Source organism: Vulpes lagopus, chromosome 15 (genome assembly GCF_018345385.1).
Source record: "Vulpes lagopus strain Blue_001 chromosome 15, ASM1834538v1, whole genome shotgun sequence".
Lineage (NCBI taxonomy): Eukaryota > Metazoa > Chordata > Mammalia > Carnivora > Canidae > Vulpes > Vulpes lagopus.
Genome location: NC_054838.1, coordinates 30,933,869 through 30,957,971, shown reverse-complemented (window position 1 = coordinate 30,957,971; position 24,103 = coordinate 30,933,869).

The following is a 24,103-nucleotide window of genomic DNA, read 5'->3' as shown; positions in this document are numbered from 1 at the left end:
GCAGATTGAAGCACTAATGGAAGCACTGGTTTGTGTTATGAGCTGAACTAGCCATAAAGGAAAATGTGGTTATTTATACTTGGTTACTTGAAACTTGGTTCTAGAAAACTAGACGTTTTCTGGAAAATGAAGAAAGTGAACCTGTCACTTTAAGGAAAACACTGACAGTATTTGTTGCCAAGGACAAAATTCAAGCTTCCAAGTAAAGTTAGAACTTAGGAAAGTCGTATTCACTACCTAAAACTTGACAGTTTTTAATACTGAACAATTTTTCTGTTGCGATCAGGGTGACATTAGAAAATGCAATTTTTTTTTTTGGATATTGTGTAGTGAAATGCATCAACATCAACATTTGGAAGATCTACATAACTCAGTGAATCAATATTTATCTAAATGCCAAATGCATGATATAAAATAAGGGGTCAAAGATCCACCAGAGTCCACAATAGACCAAAAGATTTTAATGTAACACAAAAATTTCATCAACATGCTTTCAGATACTACACTGTAAATAAGTTTTTTAAAAACTCCACTTGTCAAGTTTGAGTGCAGTATCAATTGTCTGAAAAAGCTATTGAAATATTCCCTTTTTTTCCAATTATGTCCATTTGTGAGGTTGTATTTTCTTCATATAGTTCAATGAAAACAACATTTCAAAACAGCTTGAGTGCAAAAGCAGGTATGAGAACTCAAATATCTTCTATTAAGTCAGATATTTTAAGAAAAGATTCAAAAGTGTTAAACAAGGATACTCAATTGAATTTTATTTGTTGTTTGATAAGACATAATTATTTTTTTATAAAATTACATTATTCATGTTGACGTAATAGACTTGTTATTTTAAATATATTAACAAATAATTATTTTAAAATTCTTGGTTTTAATTTTAAAGTCATAAATATTCACAGATATAGACTTTATAAACTAAAGTGTTTTGGAGTCCTCAATAATTTTAAGAAGTAAAAGCAGTTTGAGAACTGGTACCTGAGAGGACTTGGAAAATATGCAAAGAGTTAAGTCTATATATAATAGCTATAATAGTTCTATTATCTATTGACTGAACACCCTGGTTAACTTATCAATAAATATTCTGTGTGTCCTTACCAATAAATATTCATAAAGTTGTTTTGCCTCTTAAAAGATTTAATGGCATATAATAAATATACCCATTATTATTGGACAAAAGCAGTAATAACAAAAACATAGACAGATTAATTATACCAAAAGAAATTGCTACAATTATCTATTTACATTATCCCAACCACAATGATGGTTGCCTCCAACCTAAACATGTTAAAAATTTCTTGTGTATATTTTCTTGTGTACATTTTCTTGTGTACATTTTCTATAATCGTTTTATTCCTTCTTTTATTCTTTTTTTTTTTATAAAGATTTTATTTAGGGTCATCTGGGTAGCTCAGTGCTTTAGTGTCTTCCTTTGGCTCATGGTCCTGGAGTCTTGGAATTGAGTCCCTCATCAGGCTTCCCAGGAGTCTGCTTCTCCTTCTGCCTGTGTCTCTGCCTCTCTGTGTGTCTCTCATGAATAAATAAATAAAATCATAAAAAAATATATTTTATTTATTTATTGGAAAGAAGGGGGAGGAGCAGGAGGAGAGAAGAGGGAGAAGCAGACTCCCCACTGGGCAGAGAGCTAAGGTCAGGACCCTGAGATCATGACCAAAGCAAAGGCAGACACCTAACCAGCTGAGCCACCCAGGCGCCCCTCCTTCTTTCATTTCTAATGTCTCAAGGAATAACTTCCTCCTAGAGTCTTTATCTTAATGATCAACAATGTATCTCTTCTCTCTCCTATACACATTTCTTACTTGTATTTCCTGTATGTCTATGTATCAGTCCAAAGATAAGCAATGTATGTTCCTTATAGGCAAGTACAACATGCTCAATTTCATTTGTATTCCAACACTTTCTACCACAGTTCTTAGTCCATTCAGGCTGTTATGACAAAAATGCCATATACTTTGTGACTTAAGCAACTGACATTTATTTCTCACAGTTCTAGAGGGCAAGTACAAGATCAAGACACCAGCAGATTTGGTGCTTGGTGAAAGCCTGCTTCCTGGTTCATAGATAGTACCTCCTACGTGATGGCAGAGGCCAGGGAACTCTCTGAGTTCCCTTACAAGGTCACTAATCCCATTCATGAAGGCTCCTTCCTCGTGGCCTCATTATCTCCAAAGGCCTGACCTCCAAATAACATTACTTTGGGGATAAGATTTTTTTAAAAATATTTTATTTATTTATTCATGAGAGACATAGAGATAGAGGCAGAGACATAGGCAGAGGGAGAAGCAGGCTCCCCACAAGGAGCTGGATGTGGGACTCAATCCCAGGAACCCCAGGAACATGACTTGAGCCAAAGGCAGATGCTCAACTGCTGAGCCACCCAGACACCCCGGGAGATAAGATTTTAGTAATCAATATCTGCAGGATTTAACTGAAATAGCTGATAACATGAATTATTTCAATAGAGTTATGATTGATTACACGACTAGTCCTTAACTAAAGCATAAAAATAGGACAGCCCTGGTGGCTCAGCGGTTTAGCGCTGCCTGCAGCCCAGGGTGATCCTGGAGACCCTGGATCGAGTCCCACGTCGGGCTCCCTGCATGGAGCCTGCTTCTCTCTCTGCCTCTCTCTCTCTCTCTCTCTCTCTGTCTCTATGAATGAATAAATAAAATCTTTAAAAAAAAAGCATAAAGCATAAAAAAGCATAAAGCATAAAAAAAGCATAAAAATAAAAGAACTTTGTACTCTTCCTTCTTTTCCTCCCTCCCATCTACCTCTTCATCAACCTTCCCATCCATCCCACATATATTCAACATTAATATGGAATATATCATATTCCATATAATACAATATGAAAAACTATTTAATTCTAAAATGGCAGTGATTATAAAATGGACCATCAATTTAACCATAGCTTAGAAGAGAGGGATAAGGAAAAACAATATAAAATAGATATCATTCTTACAAAATGAACCAATAAATGAATATTTACCTACACAATTACAAACAATAGTCTTTTTAAAGTATGACTGTCAAAATTTTAATCTAAACCTTTGCATTGAGCCTAAAAAGTTTTATGCATGAATCACTTTCAGCCACCAACTAATGCATAGCATCAGTGACAAGGTTTTGCATCCCTTAACCTCTGCTTGTCATCCAGACCGTTTTGTCATATTTCAGACTGATATAATAATTTTGAGCCAAATAAAAATACCTGGGTTTTTCCACATTTGGATAAACTTGGCATTTTGAAATTTCTGTAACTTGGATTATATATTATGGGAAGTGAATAGCTCCATTTCCAAGTAAGCCAAAGGCTTTTGACAGATAGATGTTATGTTCCTGAGTGGTAGTCCTTCATGATGCATAAATTGGTCACAATAACCTCTCGTAGGGTTCAAAATACCATTATCTATTCCCAGAAATTTGACAGTTTCTACTAACTATAATTGCAATGCCTGCTGTATGATAGACAATCTTTGACATACAAAATAACTTTTTATTTCAGTGGAACTTCATAGTACTGTATAATCTTTTTGAAGAAATTTTAAATGACAATTAGGGATCCAAATTTAAGTCAAAATTTAACTCTGTGTAATGCTAACAGTCAAAGTAATCCAACTCAGGTAACAATAGTATGAATGTAGCTAACTGGTATATGCAAAGGCAAAGACAAGAATGTCACCACACTTTTCTGCCTGGTGGCTGCCTTTTTTCTTTTTCACAAATATTTTAAAGAATATTCCAATATTAGATATTTCAAAGTGTGAACAATGGGTATCTTTATATAAATATACATAAGTTATATACATACGTGTGTGCATATCTATAACATGTATATACATACATAGCATATATGTGACATATAGTCTATATAGCTTATGCTGTATCAATTGAGTTTGCTCAGAGTTATATATCATTAATATCACTACCAATGTGAGTATGAGATTGTTCTCTGAAAAGTAGCACAATTGTTAATAATAGTATTCTGAATAAGAATAATTGATTTTGTTTCCTAAAAATATGTATCTACTGCCTTTATGATAAAACTCCTCATAGGCTGTTTTGAGGATAAACAGCACTTTCACATGGCCTTGTTAAAGCAAAAAATATTCTGACACTTGTTAAAACAATAAGGATGACTTTAATCAGCACTATCACAATAGGTGTAGAGACTATTGCAAAGTCATCTTTCATTAGGATAGAGAGATTGAGTTCAACCCCGAATACAACAAGGAAAAGCAGAGATTTGAAGCCAAAGAACAAGATGAGGAGGTTGGTAGATGGAAATTTAATACAAGGCAACATCAAGGATAAAGGGGATTCCTGGCTAAATTGACCTGACCTTCTTCCTGAAGGCAGGCCTGAGTGATCAGACACTACCTGGAGGATGAAGAACCTGATCAGAAATCAAGAGTGATCAGATTCTGGGGTATCTGGGTGGTGCAGTCAGTTAAGCATCCAACTCCTGGTTTCGTCTCAGGACGTGATGATGGTATCATGAGATCAAGCCCTGCACCGTGCACTTACTCATCGTGTGTGTGTGTGTGTGTGTGTGTGTGTGCTTAAGATTCTCCATTTCCCTCTGATCCTTCCCCTCGCTCTCTCTCTCTCATTCTCTTTATATATAAAATTAAAAAAAATAAATAAATCTTAGAAAAAGAATGATCAAATATTGAGGATAAGGGCTTCTGGCTAAAGTGGCTTACAGTATTCTTGTTAAAATTGACCAATGCAGAGATGGACACGGAGACACTGAAGTCCAAAAGTCAAGATGTACTTGGGAAGAGAATTCAGAAGAGCCTGATTAAGACTAACCAAGGACAGCAAACAAAGATGGCTAAATTGCATTGAACAGTAATGCAAAACAAGGTTTCAGTTTTGTAATCTAACTGCAGAGAGGAGGGGGTATAGAAAGAGGAAAGAAAAGATGGAAAGAATGAATTTAGATGGAAAGAATGAATCAAGGTGATGAGAGGTTGAAGCCCAGCGAGAGGTTGGTGAGAACTGGAAAGTTTGCCTTCCCTATTGTAAGGAAGGCGCTTCAAGGAATTTTAATTTTCTTTTTCTTAATGTATAATGCATGCATCAAATGCATGCTTCTTAAGTGTTCAGTTTGATGAATTTTTATATGTGTATATATTCATATAACTTGTGCCCAGATCAAAATATAGAACATTTCCAGTTACTAGGAGGCCCTGTTTCACCATTTCCAATTTGTAACACATGAGAGGTGCCCAATACCATGACCTCTGTCTCTAACACTAAGCTTTGCAAAGCATTTTACTTACTTTTCAGTAATTTTATTTTAAATATAATGGTACAAGTTGACATGAGCGAGATGGAGCATTTGAGGACATCTACACTGTTGTCTACTGTGAAATACCATAATAGCTATGTATGTATGGAGCATTTACTCTTGGCTCATCACTGTCCCAAACACTTTAGTTAATAAGTCATAGATAGATAGAGATAGAGATATATGATACTTAGCTGTAGTTTAAAAAATTAAGACACAGATATACCACATAAAAGGCCAAAAGATAGACAACTGTGATAGACTCGGTATTCAGATCCAGGCGATTGGATTTGCACCCGAGAGTTTAACCAATGCTGTTTGGTCCAATTCTTAAAGTTTTCAGGCTATAATTACTAGCAATATGGTTTACTAAAAACATTGAACTAATATTTTATACACCAACATTTCAGCCATGGCTCTTAGTATTCCCAGAATGGCACTCCAGGCCAAGGACAATCTTTACATCTCTGTCTTTGGTGGAAAAGTCAGGATTAGCATATAGTTCCCTCTGGTATAGAAGCTCATGAGTTTTCTGCATAGGATATGAAACTACTTGGTGAGGGTTTCTTACACAGGATGGGATTTCCTATAACTACAGAATGGTTTATCATTATGATATTTCACCAGCTGGTTCACTTATATGGAGTATTGCTACACAATACCCACAGAAGATCAAATCAAGAAACGTATTCATGGACTCCAAAAGTATTCATAAAGTTATCACAGCCTCAGAGGTGATTGTCTAGAACCTGTAAGGATGCAAGGTAATAAACTTACCCTCTTCTCATTTTTACTTGGTTACTTGAAGACCACATGGAGTGGACTTGTATCTGGTGAACTTTTGTATAGAAAAGTGATTTTATTATCAATTTTTTATTAAAGTATAGTTGATTCACAGTGTTACATTAGTTTCAAATGTACAACATAATGATTTGACAAGTCTATATATTATACTATGTGCACTGCAAGTGTAGCTACCATCTGTCACCATATAACACTATTACAATATCATTGACAATGTTCCTTATGCTGTGCCTTTCACTCTCATGATTTTTGCATTCCATTAACGGAAGTCTGTATCTCCCACTCCCCTTTGCCCATTTTGCCCATCCCCAAGTCCCCTTTCCTCTGATAGCCGTTGGTTCTGCTTATGGATCTGTTTCTGCTTTTTGTTCATTTATTTCTTTATTCATTTGTTTTTTGTTTAGATTTCATATATAACTGAAATCATGTGGCATTTGTCTTTTTCTGTATGACTTACTTCACTTAGCATAATACCCTCTAGGTCTATCCATGTTGTCACAAATGGCAAGATCTCATTCTTTTTTATGACTGAATAATAATTCCTCTGTGGTGTGTGTGTGTGTATGGTTACATCTTTTTTATGTATTAGTGGACACTTGGGTTGCTTCCATATGTTTGCTTTTATAAATAATGCTCCAATAAACAGAAATGTGTTTATCTTTTAGAAATAGTGTTTTCATTTTCTTTGGATAAATAGCTAGTCGTGTAATTACTGTATAGTATGATATTTCTATTTTTAATTTTTTGAGAAACCTCCATACTGTTTCCCACAGTAGGCCACCAATTTACACTCCTACCAATAGTGTGCAAGAGTTCCTTCTTATCCCCACATCTTCGTTAACACCTGTTATTTCTTGTCTTTTTATTTCTAGCCATTCTGACAGGCGTGACTTGATATTTCATTGTGATTTTGATGACAATGATATTATCATGCAAGGTTATGTTCAGGAAACTACATGGGTGCTATTCAGGGCTGTGCTGCCTTCAACCTAGTGCCAGCATTGCCAGCATCCTATGGGTTATCCCAGTTTGACAATTCAGGTAATTTTTGTCACTATCCTTCCTGTTCTTATGCTTCTATTATCCCAAGTACCACTTTTTAGGGTCAGAAATCTCCTTGCCACTTCTAAAGACAGTTCATAAATTCTTTGTATTTTAACCTCTCTCCTACTGATTACTATATAAAAACATATACAGGATATAAATTTGGGGGAGGGCCAAAGTTCCTTACAAAGTTTCCCCTCACCATTGTTCCTTTCTCACTTTTGGTTTAGCCCATGTTCTCATTAATAGCCAAAGCCTAATGAAATAGACTTTGAGCCTTCTCTACTTCAACATGATTCTGTCCTCCAAGAAGGTCATTTTTCATACTTCAGGTTTAAAAACAAAAGTGTCTTAGACTACAAATGAGTGGGAACATGAAATGACTTATTCTCCCCAACTGAGAGTGCCAGCATGTGGAAACTTCTGGGCTCATTCAGGAAAATCTTGGCCCTGTTGTCAGTTCAGAGATCTTGCTATCAATAACTACCAGAGTAAGTGGGTAGACAGAGCACTGAATCAAGAGTCAGGAGCCCAGTGATAGAGCCTGAGCTTTGCTCTCTAAAAATTGTCTTTGACGAACTACCCACTACATGCTATCCACATTAGGAAAATTGAGGTACAGAAAGATTGGCAAGAGTACTTGCCTAAGGTCATGGCACTGGTTAGTAATCTTACCTAGCTTTAAACTCAAAAGACCATGCTATCCCACTTCATTTAGATCTTCTATTTGGCAAAATATTCAGTAAGTACCTACTACTACATGCTAGGTCCTGGGTTAAATAATGGAAAGTGTAGACATGGTCATTGACCTCAAGTCAAGGGGAAAGATAGATATTAGCATAATTATACAAGTTTCTCACCAGTGGCAAAAAGAGGTCCATTGAGCTATGGAAATAACTAATGGAAGAATCTGAGCCACACTGATAGGGTTTGAAAAGGCTTTTTTTGAGAAGTAACCACTAGGCTGACATTGAAGGATTAATAGACAAGATTAATTAATAAGACAAGGGGATGGGATCCCTGGGTGGCGCAGCGGTTTGGCGCCTGCCTTTGGCCCAGGGCGCGATCCTGGAGACCTGGGATCGAATCCCACATCGGGCTCCCGGTGCATGGACCCTGCTTCTCCCTCCGCCTATGTCTCTGCCTCTCTCTCTCTCTCTCTCTCTCTCTCTCTCTCTCTGTGACTATCATAAATAAATAAAAATTTTAAAAAATTAAAAAAAAAGACAAGGGGAGCAGGGAAACAGTGTGGGACAAGGGAATAACATGTGCACAGAAAGGCCTTGTGGCAGGAAGAAGTATTGACGTTAGAACACTCCAAAGGCTAAGTGCCAGTCAAGGATAAACATGGGGCAAAATACTGTTTGAGAGGTCAATGGGATCAGTACAAGCAGGGCTTCATAGGCCCTTACAAGAGTCTCTCCCTAAAGGATAGCAGAAAATCTTGTAAATATTTATCATGCTTAATAAGACCAACTCTGTTTCAAAAAGATAAGGAATAGCCAAGGAAAACTTGAAGGAAAACAAAACTTGAGGATTTACATGCTAGATATGAGGACCTACTATAAAGCTCAAGTAACTGAGAGAATGTGGTATTATTGCAAGGATAGACAAAATAGATCAATAAAACAGAATAGAAAGCTCAGAATCAGATCTACACATTTAAAATCACTTAATTTTTTTTAAAGATTTATTTATTAGACAGAGAGAGAGAGAGAGAGAGAGAGAGAGGCAGAGACACAGGCAGAGGGAGAAGCTGGCTCCATGCAGGGAGCCCGACATGGAACTCGATCCTGGGTCTCCAGGATCATGCCCTGGGCTGAAGACGGCGCTAAACTGCTGAGCCACCAGGGCTGCCTCAAATCACTTAATTTATAGCAAGAATGACATTGCAGTATTGTAGGAGTAAGATGGTCTTTTAAATAGTGCTGTGAGCTTGAGATTTTATCTATCTATCTATTTATCTATCTATCTATCTATCTATCTATCTGTCATCTATCATCTATCTCCATATCCATATATACCTGGAAAAATGAAACCTAACCTCCTACCTCTCCCCGTATAAATTGCAACTCTGGGTGAACTATAGATCTAAATGTGAATGATAAACCATAATAAAAAAAGAAGCTAGGAAACACACAGACACAGGTGTGCATGCACACACACACATACACGCACAGACACACAGGAGAGGATCTTCATAAACTTAAGTAGCTGGAAAATTTTTGAACAGGACATAAAAACGTACTATTAAAAAGAGGAACTGATAACTTTCCTGTATGTAGATTAAGGACTTTTATTCTTAAGAGTGAAAAGGCAATCCACAGAGTGTGAGGAGTTATCTGCTATACATAAGGAACTTGAATTCAATATATATTGACTATTCTTAGACATCTCTAAGAAAAATAAAAACAATGCAATAGAAAAAAGGTATGAGTCATTATTTTAGAAAAAGATGCTAATGCTATTAGTCATTAGAGAATGCAAATTAAATCGAGAATGCACTATCGTTGGTAATTACCAGAATGGTTAAAATGAATAAGACAAATAATGTAAAGTGTTGGCAAAGATATAGAACAACTTAAAATGCCATGCAGTGCTGGTGAGAGTGTATGTTGCTGTAACCACTTTTTAAACTTTGTAAAACTACTTGTCACTATCTACTAAATCTATGCATATTCAGACCCTATGATTCAGTACTTCTACTGTTTGGTATATACCCAATAGGAATACATACATAAGCTCATCAAAACACAACTACATGAATTTTTCTGGTAGCACTATTTTTAGTTGCCTAGAACTAGAAAGTACCATGTGGTGAGTTAAATTATAGGCACTAAGTATTTACCCCTGGGTCTACAGGCTCTGTAATCTGACTTAACAGTTTTGACCATGGATACAGGGCACTCCCCTCCTTGACCCTGAAATCTTCCATGTGGCATGCTTTAGCCAACAGTGTGTTACCAGATAGGAATTGATCAGAGATCTAAATGCTTCTCTGTGATTGGATCTGTCCTCTGATACCTCTGCCATTGCTGCACCAAGAAGATGTTCCAGAACTTCATTAGTCAAAAAAAGGATGGGAGACACAGGGAAGAATAACCCAGCAACTCACAAATACGTGGCAAGACAGATTGACCCACCCGAGTTCACAGTGGGGCTGATGTGCTCCTCCCAGAAGCCTGGAGGTATCATTTTCATTAGTTTCCTTCAGTCAAGCATCTCACCTTCCCCAAAGCTTCAGTCTACTACCCCTAGGCTTAAAGAAGATACTGCCGAGAGGAAAGAAGTATTTAGTTCATGCATGGAAAATATGCATCAAATCATTTCTTGAGTAGCCAAGTGACCCCAAACCGATCCTGCTTCCCACATTCCCACATGATTGAGTCCAGAGAATTGTAAAGAAAAGATCACAGGTTTGGAGTCAAACTATATGAAACAGTTTCCCAAGCATCATTATTAGCGGACTGTGAGCAGATCTTATCTTTGTTTTGAACCTCAATTTCCCTACATTTAAAATGAACACAATGCCCTCCAAGTTGAAGGCTGTTAGTTTACACACATGCTCTAAGCATTCCTTGCCTTTACTCAAATAATGATTACAATGTCTTCTACTTTTACATCCATAATAAACTTCCTTATAACAACTCTGGATGACAGACATTACTATCTTCATTTTACGAAGGAAGAAACTCAGGAAAACTGTTTAGACTTTATTTGTAAAGGATTTGGAGTTCCAGTGCAGTTAGAAGTAGGGAAACAACTGGAAGATCACTGTAATTGTCCAAGTAGGAGGAAATTATGATGTAAACTAGACAGGTGGAGAGAGGTGAACAGATTCTAAAGACATTTGGGATATAAAACTGGCTGAATTTGGTGAGATTGGACTTAAGAGAAGTATGAAGCATAAAGAAGGAGATTGTGACTTAATTCTCTGGGTATTGGGAGGTACTATTCACTGAAATTGGGAACCCAGTGGGGAGAACAGGTTTAAAGGATGATAGCAAGTTTGTTTTGGGACAGATTGAGTGGGAAGTAGTTGTGATGGGTCCAGATGGATATGTTTGAAAGGCAATTGGGTAAGATCTCAATCTCAGGAGAGACATCTGAGCTACTTATAGAATTGGAACTTATTCTTACTTAGTTGAAAAAACCGGTTCAGAAAATATACCACTTTAGTTGTATGTGCTTCAGTAAAGCACTTAACCCTTCTGAACACCAATTTATTCATCTTTTAAATAAAATAAAATAATGTGACATACGTTGTCAAATGAATTCTGATAAAAGTACAATTACATAACACGTGTAATTAATTTGTAAACTTTCAAGTGCTACTTAAATGAAAAAATTATTACTCATTGTTACTACTACCTGGTTGGAACAAACCTTCCATGGCTGCTCAAGTCTTAGTATCCCACTGAGAATTGGTGGAGATATTTTAAAATATTATTATTTGGGGTTATTCTAGTATTTTTAACATCCAAATCAGGGCAAAATAGATAAAAGCTAAAGATATTGAATGAGTTGGGACACCTGCGTGGCTCAGCGGTTCAGCATCTGCCTTCAGCTAGAGTGTGATTCCGGGGTTTTGGGATCTAGTCCCACATCGGGCTCCTTGCAGGGAAGCTGCTTCTTTCTCTGTCTCTCTCTCTCTCTCTCTGTGTGTGTCTCTCATAAATAAATAAATAAAATCTTAAAAAAAAAAGATACTGAATGAGTTAAGTTGTACTATTTCCTAAATAAAAAACGAACATTTCAGGCACACCCAGGAAGCTTTACTAAAAAAAAAAAAAAAGAAGAAGAAGAAGAAAAGAAAGACTACAGTTTCATGCTCATGTGATGAGAGAACTAGCATTTGCCTCCTCTCCATCAATAGCAGGATTGGTAATTGAAAAGAAAATATTCTCTTTCTTGGACATCTTCATTGTAATATATACTTCTAGATAACTAAGAGATAAACTTGATTTGCTGTTAGGATTAGTAGTCAAAACTATTAAATGTTGGAGGATACCTGCCAAAACTAAAGCTCATCACTTTAGAATGCTTAGTCTAAAGCCCTTCTTTGAAACACTAATCAGAGAGCAGGATCAGTTGCCTATCATGGCCCCTCCTATCTTTTAAAAATAAGATATACATCTCCAACATAAGATAGGATATTTTTGGGTTCTCTCTAACCAAGGGGATGTGTTTCACTTATTCAGAAGTGTGTATCAAGTCATTATATATATATTTTTTTAAAGGAGTGGTGTTAAGGGCACATGGGTGGCTCAGTGGTTGAGCATCTGCCTTTGTCTCAGGTCATGATCCTGGGGTCCTGGGATCGAGTCCCACATTAGGCTCCCCTCAGGGAGCCTGCTTCTCCCTCTGCCTGTGCCTCTCCCATGCTTGGTGTGTCTCTTGTGAACAAATAAATAAAATCTTAAAATAAATAAATAAATAAATAAAAGGAGTGACTACACACACATCTGTCTTACCTGGTCTGTAATTATTATCTATTTTCTCAGAATATTATTCCTATAGGTCCCAAACCTCACTGCAACCTTAAAATACAGGTTTTGTCTCCATAACTTGGCTCTGTTTGTGCAGCTTGGACTATAATCCATTCATATATGTACAGAGTCAAAGGGCTTGGAAAGTCAATCTCTTCCCTGAATTTAATTCAATTCTACCTACACGCATCAATTCCCTCTTTGCACCAAGCCCTAAACTACTAAAAAAGCTATTGTCATGAAAATCTCAACTAACAGAGATGATTGATAGGCAGAAATGAGAAAGTATGAGGAATGCTTAGAGATCAGTGTCTGTGCAGAAGCACCAACCGGAGAGTCCTGAAAAATAACTGGACAGGTAGGTGGGGAGAAGACTGAAGAGCATCAGGAATGTGAGAAAGGCCTGGACTGAGATGTTGGGTTAACCCTTACCAGCTTCATGATCTTGACCTAGTCATTTATTCCTTGTAAGTTCAAATTTCCTAATTTATAAAACGTACACCATCAATAGTACCATCACCACCATCATCCTCATTACTGTTACTAGTGTGGTCTGGTCATTTCATTGTCATCATCATCATCAATGGTACATCACAGGATTTTTGCAAATTCAATGAGAGGATGCATGTATTATGTAAGCATGATGCCTACAATACAGAAGGCTGCCTGGCTCCTTTTCCTTCATCTTAAAGGCCACAATGAGATTTTATGGATAACATGTCTGTGGGGCTCTGTGCATGCTTTGAAAGGAGGCTTTCTACTTGTTTGGCAAGAGGGAAAGAAAAGTGTGAAGAAATAGGGGCAAACTATAAAACTTGTCCATCTCCAAATTTGTTGGAGACAGCTGCACATAAAGATCAAAATTCCACATAAGAAATCAGGTGATTAGGCCAGCCTTGTAAGACCTGGAAGTAGCAAAATATGGCAGCAATCTGGAACATTGTGCTGGAGGATCTTGGAGCGTTCTTCAGGATGGAGGGGGCTATTTGGATATTTTCGTTGTTGTTGTTTATTTATTTATGTATCTTTTTTGAAAAGAAATGAAATGTGTTAAAGAAAGAAAGAAACAACTTAACATTGGGGTTATCTTGTATAAGACCTGGTAATCAGATTGAAAGCTGCTTCTGGCTTGAGGCACCTTCAGTAGCAAGCTGTCTTTCCTGATCTGTCAGTAAGTGTCACTGGAGCTGGTTTCATGTGAAGCGGGGACAGATCGGAGTTCCGCCTGCCATGGGTAGAAATCACCTTTATTATCTGAGCTGTCTCTCTGGTGAGTGTGCTGTGTATTTGTGTGTTTTTTCCTTTCCATCTCCCCCAGTCCATTTCCAATACTGAAGGTGATGTAGGAACTGATAATGGAATGACCTTGAGGCCAAAAAAATGCGGAGTGAGTAACGTTCAATAAAATGGACTATGACAGGTATTTCATAAAAGAGGTTTGCGAACAGATGACTTTTTACAAAGAAAATAAACTAACATTGCTTTGTTGTTCAGGTGCCAAAGTGATTTGCTTTTCTCTGCTCTAGCAGATTCTGATTGACTTTTTTCTCTTGTGAAAAATGAAGAAAAGGAGAGAAAAAGATTGCTTTATGTGATCTATTCAATAAGAGGGCAGACCATTAATAGGTTTTTTTTTTCTAATTTTGTTACTTCTATTAATGCTAATGGAAGAGAACTTCAATTTACTTAAACTTCAGAAATAATATCCATCATGATGCTCATAATATTTATTGAACACTTACTACATGCCAGTCACTTTATTAACTACTTTGTAGGCATTATCTAATTTGCACACTAACTCTGGGAGGAAATTAGGACAGAGAGAGTGTAAGTAACTGGCTCAACATTTAGGAATAAAATTGAAACTCAGACTCAATTATCTCTGAAACCAAAAATTTGTGCTTTTAAATGCTGCTTTTCTCTCTTTTTATTAATTCTTCAGTAATCTCTGCTGTAGGTACTTACCGTGCTTGTAGGAGTAATAACTAATGGAACAAGGGAGAGACCTTGAAAATAATTTGTTATGGGAAACTACAACAAATATACAGGCATCAGAGTGGTTTAGTATGGAGTGGGAAGAGTGGGAACATAGCAAACCAGAGGATATTGACCTGTAGAAAGATATTGAAATGCAAATTAAATCAACCGGTGTCATGAGGGAATGCAGATCCACAAAATGTCTATATTTTCTGATTTTTTTTCAAGAGCAGCTAAAAATCCAGATTTTAATATGATCTTTTCCAAGTTGAGAAGTAATTATCTTTCTGTTTATGTATGTCTTAAAGTATTATACAGGTGAAAATAAATATGTCTATGATATAGATTGAGCTATTGGTCTTCTAGTAAATACATGTGGAAAATACATGAGAAAATATTTCCTACATGAAATTAGATTGGCCTGGATTTTATTTCCACACCACCACTTATTAGCATTAGGAAATTGGGCTAATTCAGTTTCTCTGAGTGCCAGTTTCCTCATCTATAGAATATAGAGGGTCTGATTAAATCTATTAAGTTTATGGAGAAGATTAAATGAAATAAAATACATAAAGTTGATAATACAAATTTAGCACACAGTTGACTATTTTTTTTCTCTTCCATCATCCAGACTACAGGAAGATTGATCAAGTAAAGCAAAGTATTATTTTGTTGGGAGTATCTAGAATGGCTTACAGAGAGAGTAGCATTTGAGATGGACCTCCAAAGAATAACAAAGATAGGGGGAAAGTAACACTTGTGGAGATAATAGTATGGGTAAAATCCAAGTGTAAACTAGAGTTTACAACTCTAGTTTTAATGAATGGCTGGAGATTAGACTTGGAGCATATACTGTGACCATGATATAGAAGACTTTAAAAGTCAAAGAATGGAATATAATAATAATGAATGCAACTGAGAACCATTATTATCATTATCTGTTACTATTATTATTAATTATTTATGGAGTAGCATTATGAAGTTGACTAAGGAGATCTACTTTGCAGCACCACAAATAGTGCTTGTTAGGGAAAGACCAGCAGTGTAAGAATAATTGACAGGTGACTCAGCTGATTTCAAGATATGGTGAGTAAGCTACAGTTAGTGGAAATGGAAAAAGAACTCTAAGCATTTCTGAAAGGTAAGTGGGAGAAATCCAAAAATTCAACTCTCTTGGGTTTTGGAATTGCTGATTGGAGATGGGGGGCAAGAAACAGAGAAGGATCAAATGAAACCTTAGACCTGGGAGGACATAATAGTGAAGGAACTTTGCAATCTAGTTGGCCCCAAATCCTTATTATGCCTCCTGCTGCCTGTGTGACTTAGGATAAATTACTTCACACTTTGAGTGCCAGCTTCTTCTTGTGTCAAATGAAAATAGAAATGCATAGCTGCAGTGTTGTACTGAGAATTGAAGTGGAATGTTTAGGGGTGCCTAGGTGGCTCAGTTGGTTAAGTGCCTTCAGTTCAGGTCATAATCCCAGGGTCCTGGAATTGAGCCCTGCATCGGGCTCCCTGCTCAGTGGGAAGCCTGCTTCTCCCTCTCCCCTTACCTGCTGCTCTGTCTGCTTGTACTGTCTGTCAAATAAATAAATAAATAATAATTTTTAAAGTTTAAAAAAAATAATGAAGTGGAATGTTTAAGTAGGACAACGCTTAAATACAAGTATTACATACAAGTAGTCTCACAATAAATGTAAATACCCTATTTCTTTATTCCCACTCAACAGGGTGCTCCTTGGAGCAGGATATAATTTTCACCCTTAGTCTCCATCGGAAATGCTTAACTCTTAGATCACCCACCCAATTGCTCCATTGGTCCTTTTCCAGATCAACAGAGGGCAACAGAGAGCTGAGACTGGACTTAACTATCTCATTCCTTTAAGGAATTTTTCAAGGAGAAGCCTTGCATTTTGGCATGGCTGAGTGCAGTGTTCCATTAAAAGCACCTATAACTTTATATATGACTAATAAATAAAAAATAGATTTTAAAAATGGTTCCATATTTTCTGGGTGCTTTGGGCAGTACTTCAGAGGATGATGTCAAAGTTCAAGAAACCAGGAACCTAAAGGAAAATTAGATATCAGAAGATTCCTGTAATTTGTATACTACCCAAACAGAAAATGAGCCCTATTTAAAAGTTTGTCCAATGAGACCTTATACTCTGAGCATAAGATTCCTGATTCTTTCTTATGAAATCAAGAAAGGATATAAAAACCTATTTAATGTAACAATTATGTAAAGAGTCTCCAAAGGCCTGGTAATAATGTCAGAAGAATGCCACCAGGTGACTGGATGCAAATTCAGTATGTGTACATGTACATACATGAAATGAAAAAACAACAACCACCAACACTGTGATTGTAATTTCACTCCACTCCCTCTTTACAGAGAACTTGATGAATTTCATAGCCCAGAGTATCTAGTGGAAATGTTGCTGTGTTCTTCCAACTCAGAAGCTGTTCTTTTATTGCACTGATTCTAAAAAGTCTATGATCACTTTCTGTGTCCCACGGTGCCTTTCATTGGGCTTCTTTTACCCGTGTTGATAAACTAATTTGCAAAAACCATCTTAATTTCTCTGTCTACAGTTGCTCAAGCTTCAGACTTGGGGAAAAAAATCCTTGGTAATTGCATTTCGATGGTGCTAGCTCCTGCTGTGGCTTACTCGTTTCTCTGTGCAGTGCTGGGACTCAAGGCGGATCCTTCTCTAGTATGCACTTCACAAACATGCTTGCTGCCTTTCCAGGAATGGACTTGTCTCTTTGCAGTAGTTTGGTTATTGAGAGAGATATTGGCATAAAAAGATGAGCTCTATTGCTGACTGCTACCTATAAAAGACTTTTCCTTTGTGAATAAATGAATAACTCACAAACTAGTTCAATCAGACATTCTCAAATTCCAACTCAAGGATCTATTTCATGCCCAGTTAGGCATGAGTTTTATTATGATTCTGTATAGACTTCAGAACCCTTTCTGGCTTAACTGAGGCAACCAAACACAAAGTAACCTTGTGGTGCATTTGTAATTGTTGGAATATCTGCCATGGGTTCTGGCATATGGCTGCTGTCTTTCATCCATTCTCCTGCTTGCCAGTGGGGCCAGACATGAAGAGAGAGGTCCCATGAAAAGGTTTACATCTGATCAGACTCATCTTTGAGGGGGAGTGTGCTGCTCTTCACATCTGTTCCTTTGGCCGGAGTCATTGGCAGTGACCAAAGGATGGAAAATCCACTCATCTGCCTTGGCAGCCAAGCGGACAGGGAGAGAGCAGCCTTCCAACCAGAATATGCAGCCAGTTGGCAGAAGGCTTCATTTCTCCTCTTCAGGATACCAAGTTATACCTGGCAGGTGAACAATTCTCAGAGCACTGCTAAAACTAACAGCATGTTTTTCTTCTTTTCAAATACTCTTGACCGGTGTTGTAGAGGAGGCTACTTGGATCAAATGTCTCAGATGAACTTGTGATTGTGTTATTTATATTAAAAAATTAATAGCTAAAATTATTAGGTGCTTACTATGCAGTGTACTGGTGCTGAGCACTTCAGTTACTGTATCCTGTTTAATCCTCCCAATAATGAGGGACTATAATTACTGTACCCATTATTTGGATGAGAATATAGACTTAAAGAGGTGAAATGAATTGCCTTGGTGTTTTTCTCAAATGATGTGTATATTTTTTAAAGAATTTATTTATTCATGAGAGACACAGAGAGAGAGAGAGGCAGAGACATAGGCAGAGGGAGAAGCAGGCTCCATGCAGGGAGCCCAATGCAAGACTCAGTTCTGGATCCTGGGATCAGGACCCAAGCCAAAGGCAGATGCTCAACTGCTGAGCCATCCAGGCATCCCAATGTGTATATTTTTTAATCATTATAGCATTCTAGTAGATGCTGAAAGAGCTATGGAATTATGTAGGAGCCCTATAAAACTGTCAAGGCAGATGCTGATATATATCCTATATTCTGATGAGGAAACTGAAACTAAAAATATGTGAGTTACTTGCCCCAGATTTCACTGCTAGGAAGTCTTGGAGCTGAATTCATACCAGGTCTTCTGATTTTGAATGCATTTTTCACCCAGTATAGCTAAGCTGCTGGAACTTTCAAAGCCTTTCTAAGGTGAAAGGTAAAAAATCCATGACCAGACTGCCTGTGTTAGAAGGAACATGGATTAGTTTTGAGTCAGCTGCATTTACCTCTCTGAACCAGAGTTTCTTCATCTTAAGAAACAAATAAATAAAACAGGGATAAAAATGCTTGTAAAGCCCTGATGGGGATTAGCAGTGGTTTATCAAAGTTTTTATCCCTATTTCTGGTATATTATGGACACTCAAAAAGTAGGAACTTCTTTCATGTTTAATCTAAGTGAAAAAAAAGTCAGAAATGATATGAATGCACTATTGATGACAGAGCTTTATTTGTTCGCTTGCTTATTGATTATAAGTGGAGTGGTAGTAGGATCTTACCATAGATCCATTCCCATTTCTTCCAGAGTTCATATTTATTTTGTGGGAAGAACGAGGTAAGATTTTGAAAACACCTTCCTCTCTTACTGCAAGAGAACTACAAGACAGGTTCTCTGGCAAACGTGTTTTAACAAGTAGGGTTTATTACTCAATATATCACTCAAGATTAAGTATAGAAAACAGATGTTGCACTAGATATTTTAAGTGAGAATGGATTTTTTTTTTTTTTTTTTTTTTTTTTTTAGAGAGAGAGAGAAAATCAGAGGCTTACAAACTCATTGCATAGTGTAAAGGAATGCAATCTAACCTGGATCTCTAAGGACTCCCAAATAATACAACTAACCCAGAAGGAGGCTACCACCCCCAGGCTACCCCTGGAGCTCTCATACACTCTAACGTTGCCATCACTGCCATCCCCATTGCAGACACTCGACTATGGAGACAGTACAACTGTATCTACACACCAGGGAATGAGAAGTCAGGTGCAGGAGCATCTGCCACCAGGGTTGCCCTTGCTTTTTCTAGCCACCAAGCAAGCTGAGCATGAGGTGCTGCTGCAGAGAAACTTCATGTTCCCACTGTACATACACTTTCACAGAGACAGCCAAAAGAGAGAAAAAAACATACCTTCTGTCTCAATTCTGTCTTCAGATTTCAGGCAAATATGTCCAATACAACTCTACATCCAGGACACTAGATAAAGAGGTCTAACAAATGTTTGAGCCTTGCTTTTTAAACTTCTGAGAGAAGTGCCTGGCTGGCTCATTCAGTAGAGCATGAGACTGTTGATCTCAGGGTTGTGAGTTCAAGCCCCCTGTTAGGCATGAAGCCTACTACTACTACTACTACTACTACTACTACTAATAATAATAATAATAATAAATACATTTAAAAAAATAATAAGAAACTGAACTTCTGAGAGAAAGAATTTGGGATGGAGGTTGAGTGATCATCCACATACTCAGTGTCTTACTGTAGTTTTGTGAATGGCCCTTTTCTGGACCAGAACCTGGTATGTATAATCATATGGAGGAATCACTTCAGGATCCTGGGAGAGTGATTTCACATAACTAACCATCAGGTTATACTCATTTGCTTTTTTTTTACGATTTTATTTATTTATTCATGAGAGAGAGAGAGACAGGCAGAGACATAGGCAGAGGGAGAAACAGGCTCCCTGCAGGGAGCCTGATGTGGGACTTGATCCCGAGACTCCAGAATCATGACCTGCAAAGGCTGACACTGAACTGCCCAGGTGCCACGGGTTACTTATTTCTAATGAGGGATTAGAATCTGGAGTTTTTATTGTGAAGGTGACATGGAATTATGTATAAATTACCTAACATAGAGCTTGGTATATCATATATCCTCAATAGATGGTAACTTTATATGAAATATAACATATAGGGATCCCTGGGTGGCACAGCGGTTTGGCGCCTGCCTTTGGCCCAGGGCCCGATCCTGGAGACCCGGGATCGAATCCCACGTCGGGCTCCCGGTGCATGGAGCCTGCTTCTCCCTCTGCCTGTGTCTCTGCCTCTCTCTATCTCTCTGTGACTATCATAAATAAATAAAAATTTAAAAAAATATTAAAAAAAAAGAAATATAACATATATACAGAACTTAATACAGTAAAAATATGTATTGAAATTATGGATTGAATTATTTTGGAGTAAATTATGTTCCAGGATTTACCAGCCTCCCCAAATGTTTTGCAGGATTTATTCTAAATGCTTTTTTTTTTTTTTTAACCTTGTTTCATTTAATCTTCTATGAGTTAGGTCCTGTTTTAATTTGGTTTAAGGAAGATATGTAATCTTATGTGAAGATACAGAAGAAGTCTCAGCAATTTCCTGAGTATTCGATATTCCTCATAGCATTTTGAGGTGACTCACATATACATGAGTATGTTATTGCAAACATAGAACTTTCAAGTTGCATGCTGGCTGTTGCTGGGACATCAATCCACCCAAAAAGAGAGAAATACTCTACCTTTGTTAAAATAAGCTGTTCAGGGCATGAGGTTCAAACATGCCTAATCTATCTGAGGGCTCACTTTGAGCCTATCAAATAATTTATATAACTTAGAGAAAGTGGGCAGTAGATTTGAATAGCAACAAAAATTTCTAATATGTCTATTGGTGGGAACTTCCAGAAGCCAGCCCATCTACCTATACTTTGTAAGATTTGTAAATTGGGACATTAATGAAGCCATTTCTAGATTCATTTGCTAAGTATTACAACTTTGATGGGTTAGGATTAATAGGAAAAACTGCATCTGTATACTTTCTATGAGAATTGGAGAAGCTGAGCTCTAATGTACCTTTTTAACACAGGAATATGTAACTAAATTTATTAGTCAGACTCAAGAGCCCATGACTCCATACCAGATACCTAATTAATACCCAACCATAACTTTGTCCAATGTAGTGGAATGTTCCCCTCTGTGAGCTCAGCATGGCATAGGAAACAGTGAGAAAGTAATGACTTTGGTTTTATATGGACCTAAAGTATTTCTTCCTTCCCCACTTCTTTGTGATCTGACATCTCACATCCTCAATGTCCTCCTATGCAAAATGGCAATATTTATATACTAAGCTGTTATAAAGATTAGCATTTTTAATGTTTATAAGATGAGTGTATGATAAAGAGTATGTACTTAACAATGTTGCTGTTGTTATTTTTTTCAATAAAATGATGCAGTAAGTTTATTGAAATTATTTTTTCCTGTTTCAGTTAGGATTATATTCAATATTTAGTTAGATTTTTAGGCAAATGGCAGAAAATTCTCCTTTCAAGAAACTCTGGGTACATTTCTTTTTGAGAATGTTTAGCTTGACAATGATGGAGAAAGAATACTCAAAAATTGGCATGCACTATTCAGAATATAGTAACTAAATGAAACACTTTATTTTCATTTTCCAGAGTATTTATCTGGAAACAGTTTCCTATTTCATGTTGGCAAAATATCCTACCTCAGTGACATTTTAAGAGAAGATGGGTGGTCCTATTTGGGATGTATCATCTCCTTAGTGAAGTCCCTTACTTCCACCTCCAAACTGTCAAATCAGAATTAATGTATCCTTCCAGCTCTCTGAAAAATGCAAGAGTGTCTAGAGAGGGATCCTATTCTGGTGGAAATAAGATAGAATTTAGAACCATAACACATCAGGTCTACTTTGGGCTTGAGAATAACCTTGAAAATCCTTAAACCCCTTTGAGCCAGTTTCTTTGCCTATGATGAAATAAAAGCTGGTTTATAGATTTTCTGTGAGAATTAGAAACAAGCCAGTGTCTCTCACAGTGATGCAAGTGGTTGAAGTGCAGCCTCTGGAGTCCAGCAGCCAGAGTTTGATCTCTACTTCACAATTGACCAACTGATACACCTTGAGCAAGCTACCTAACTGCTCTGTAGCCTACTTCCTCATATGAAAGAAGTAAAGAGGAGGGATTTATAATCCATAGATTTATAAGATTTATAATCCATAAAATATTAAGAGGATTGTTAAGGGGATAAGGGATCGAATGAGAAGATGCACATTAGTTACTTAAAGCACTTACCCAGGAACTAGGCAATAAATATGAAGTATTGCTATAATTGTTTTAATAAACTGTTGATTTCATTATGACCCTCCTCACATTGTGCTCAATGATAATTTGCTTCCATGTCTGTCATACTAGCTAGATGACAAGTTCCTTGAGGACAGATGCCATGCCATATATATCTCTGTTACGCCAGTATCCAGCATGATATCTTGCACAAAATAGGGACTTAGAAATACCTGATAAATAAATGAATGATTTTTGGATCATTTTACAAAGGATTCAGAGTGAGTAAATGTTGCATTCACTGCACTTTAGCATTTGCTATTGATGCTCTGTGATGCATCCATCTCTGTGTTACAGGCTGTTAAGATATAGAAAGATTGAGTGTATCTATGTACTTGGCTTGAAAATGCTTATAGTCTTTAATTGGAAGCTAGCAAGGAAAGAGATCATTAAAATGTGTGAAAGCTCAATGTTATCTTAAGGTACTTTTCATATCTACAATTGCTATTTAGGAGCTCATAAGTGTGATCTCAAGAAGCACGTGTATCTCTTCTTCCATGTAAAAGTAAACCAGGAAGGGATTAAAAGGCATTGATTCTCATCTCTAATAGCCACATATTTGCTGTATAACCTTTGGTAAAATAATCAGCTTCCTTTGGATCAAATTATTTATATGTAAAACAATCTGTGACTTTATATCTTTAGTCTTTGTAAATGTCATTCATTTCAAATGCCTTCACTTAGATATCTCAGAATACTTTCCCAATGTGCTTTATTGTAATGCATATTCAAGAATTAAATATTAGGTTCTATCTTGACATTTTCTACTTAAAACCCTCCAATTGTTTTTCTTATGCCCTTAGAATAAAATCCAAATTCGTATCTAGGCCTACAAATTGGTGCATGATCTAACCCTACTGGCTACCACTCTCACCTCTGTTCACTGCTCCCCTGTTATACCAGTATCCCCTCTGTTCTTTCCGGCCCCACAAACTCTGCTTAATCTTTTCTTCCTGAACAGCTCTATTCCCCAGATCCCCACATATCTCACTTTTTCCTTCTTTGAGATCTCTGCTCAAATGACACCTTAAAATTTTCTTCCTTGACCATTTTATTTTATCTATAATTGCTCCCATATTCCCCCTTTATACAACTTTATTTTTATTCATGAATCCTTTCCATTCTGTAATCTATCAATTTTTGTATACATGCATGCATTTACAAATCTGTCTTGAATGGCTGATCTGTTCCTTGTTTTGAGAGGGATCCTGTGGTTGCAATAATAAGCAGATGAGGCACAGAATCTGTCCTCAAAGAACTGTGTCTAGTGGGAAATACAGAAAAGAAAGGACACTACATTTTGATGACTTAAGAGCTATGATGAAAGTGCAGAAACAGTGCTGTGGAGACAAGAAGTGACCCCCAGCATCTGGCTGAAGGCTTGA